Source organism: Etheostoma cragini, chromosome 18 (assembly GCF_013103735.1).
Source record: "Etheostoma cragini isolate CJK2018 chromosome 18, CSU_Ecrag_1.0, whole genome shotgun sequence".
Taxonomy (NCBI): Eukaryota; Metazoa; Chordata; class Actinopteri; order Perciformes; family Percidae; genus Etheostoma; species Etheostoma cragini.
The window spans coordinates 5550027-5553030 of record NC_048424.1 but is presented as its reverse complement, the minus strand read 5'-3'; the positions used below and the strand labels follow the sequence as shown (position 1 = coordinate 5553030).

At 40.8% G+C, this 3004-nt stretch overlaps 1 protein-coding gene across 4 annotated transcripts in view; it reads right to left on the bottom strand.

Moving 5' to 3' along the window:
• Positions 1-2450, bottom strand: part of sipa1l1 (signal-induced proliferation-associated 1 like 1) — a 78405-nt gene extending 75955 nt beyond the window's left edge. For 3 of the 4 annotated variants that reach the window (XM_034900086.1, XM_034900089.1, XM_034900087.1), the window contains exon 1: positions 2168-2450. The gene's annotated coding sequence lies outside the window, so the exon portion shown is untranslated. The remainder of the gene's footprint in view (positions 1-2167) is intronic. The other variant, XM_034900088.1, reaches the window with a different exon arrangement.
• Positions 2451-3004: the final 554 nt, after the last annotated feature.

Here is a 3004-nt window from a genome sequence, read left to right as displayed (position 1 = left end):
CTTACAACAAGAATTCCTCTCAAGGTGTCATTAGGGAGAGAAGAGCTCAGACACATGGACTAACAAACTTGCATACAAGCTAACTTGAATGAGTGCTAGGACTATATTGAGTTATATTTGAAGTAGTGCTGTCAGTTAAACTCTTTAACCCTCATGTGGTCCTTGGGTGAAACTGACCCATTTTTAGTCATTTTTTTGTCACAAAAAATGCGTTGTCGAAATAAGCGCTGAAAATGTCAACATTAAAAATATCATAAAACACTAAAAACATGGGAAAAAGTGAAAAAAATGTTGTAAAAAGCGATAATAATGTTGAAAAAAAAAAAAAACACAAGGGTTAACGGCATTAACGCAAACCTATTTTCAAGCGTCAATTTTTTTATCAGATGCTGTTGCAACAACTAGTAACATTAGAAAAAGTACAACAACACACCGGATCTAGCTAGACTGGAAACAAAACAAGCGGCATGCTGCACACACATTTTGCGAGGTGGCCAACAAGTAGGCTAGTAACGTTACGTTTTGAGTGGATGGCGAGCGCGAGACACCAAAACGGATGCCAGTAAGATTCCGAATGGAAAGTTTCCTTTTTAAAAGTTGCCAAGTGGTTCCATTGACCAGACCAAAGTGATCTGTGGGTTTGGTTGTTTTAAACTGAGCTATCATCACAGCACGTCTAGTCTGAAATACCACTTGACGGCCAAGCACACAGCTGATGCTAATCCCCCCCCCCCCTTGTCAAAGTATTTTTTTTCTCCACCCTTTTATTGATAGACACAGATCCATAGAGAGAGTTGTCTTATTCTATCACTCTGGATGGACAGTGTTACATGTGTGAGAGATTATTTGCTCCAAGTCAGAATGTTAGTGTGAAATTGAACACTACTGTAGGCTATATGCCAATGGTGCTTGCAATAAAAAAATAAAAATAAACATTTGCACAAAGCAAGCAAATCCACTTTTCCATGTTGATAATAGCATTAAAATGAGAAGAATTTAGAATTGTAAAAAATGTGCGATTCATTGTGAGTTAACTATGACATAAATGCGATTAATTGCAATTGAATATTTTAATCATTTGACAGCACTAATTTGAAGAATTGAGTTTGTTCATTTTGTGTTTGAAGCCTTGATGGCACCTTCCTCACTTAAATGTAGCACTGTTATATCCCTATTCATATCTGACTAGACAACACAGACGGCCATTTTGATTAATGAGGTTTTTACAGAGCACTGGATAGAAATTATGCTTCAACTTGATATGGGATTTCCTGCAAGTTCCTGGGTGTGCAATGTTTCCTTCAGTACCTGATTATGCATGATTAATAACATTTTAATAAGCTTGAATTCTGGTTTTCGGAGAAACAACTAAACTTTCCTTGCAAAAAAACAACAACACACGTCGTACTTCACTGAAGGATTTCTGTGTGCATCCACACCTTACAGAGATTTGGTGAAGAACAGCAAATGTCCTAACAGACAACCCATGCAAACGACAGCAATGCGCGACAACAAATTGCACTGCACAATCATGACTTTGCACGAAGAGCTTCAGAGAGAAAGAGATGCTTAAGAAGTATGAGCGGTATCTCTCTGGTAACGGTTGTGTCCACAAGTAAAAAGATGGTCAGCGAGGTTGAGATGGACAGGAAACCCGCAATGGCAACTGCTGCTAGCCATCCCAATTACACAACAGTCACGCAGGAACTTAACCAAACAACAATTACATTTATCTGATCGTCATTTTGATGGGGTTCCTGTTTCTTTAAGAGCCACGGTGTCCACATTTTAAACTGTAGGTTGTCTGGATATACATGAATGACTTAACTGAATGGTGGCCCGAAATATAAATGTTACGCTAACGACATTGTTGACATTAGAAAACGCTGAAATAAAGGTAATTTAATCAGCTAGAAAATAAGGCGGTGCATGAGCCGTGACACACCACAGCGTAGCGTTACTAACATTATCCGCCTGCTAGATAAACTTTTTGGTGTAGTTTTCCTCCCCGAAGCGTTGCGTGAAATCTTTGTATGGACCACATGCACGTTTACTCAAATGTCGAAATGCACAGATAACAAATAAACCATAAACAACTTGACTAAAAACTAATAGTGTTGATATCGCCTGTGTCAGGGGGGAGACCAACGGAGGAGAGCGCACTCACCTTTATGAATTTCCACCTTGTCGGCGTTTAAGAGAGAAAAATAACACTCTCGTTGGTCAGTCACCTGCGTACAAACACCGCCACGGCCGGTAAAGATAAAACGAACAGGCTGTAAATACTTCGTATCTGTTCACCTTTTCCACGTCTAATGTTGTCGTGCACTCCGCCGACCGCCTCTCGGTATGTTCAAATCAGAAGTTCATCTAAAGTTGCAGCGGTTCGCTCCGCCTCGCGAAGACGATGAGGTCACCGCCTCTCAACTCCTCTGGGCTCTATACTCGCGATACGTATCAGAGCAGTCGGACTTGTAGACTGTGCGGTCTCGCGAGAGTTTACCAACGCACAGGCGGGCAGATTGCTGGTGAAAGGATGGGAGAGAGAGGAAGAGCGTTGCTCTGGCAACAGAATAGGATGGACTTTTTTTGCAACGTTTTCCCTCCTCAAGCAACTGGTGTTTGTGTAGTAGGGTTGGGTGTTGATGGTTAAACTCCGGGCACTGGTATTGCACCAGTTTGCAACCAGTAGGCCTGTAGTTATATAACTGGGAAACCACCTAGATTGTGTGATAGGCCTACTAGGTATTCTGTGTATGAGATGAAGGTGACTCAAATAGGACATCATAATGAGCCACAGGTAGGCCTGTACTGTGTATCACTTCAGGTAGCTGTAGTGATCCAATATTGAGCTTCAAGGTTCATTTTTTACCTTCAAAACCATTGTTTGACAAAGAAAATTTGTCCAATAAATCCAATATTCACTCTCCTTTTAGTCCTGTTACAGTCCACCAACTTCATTAGAACTGGCTTAAACTTCTAGATGTTTGACTTTCTTTAGCCG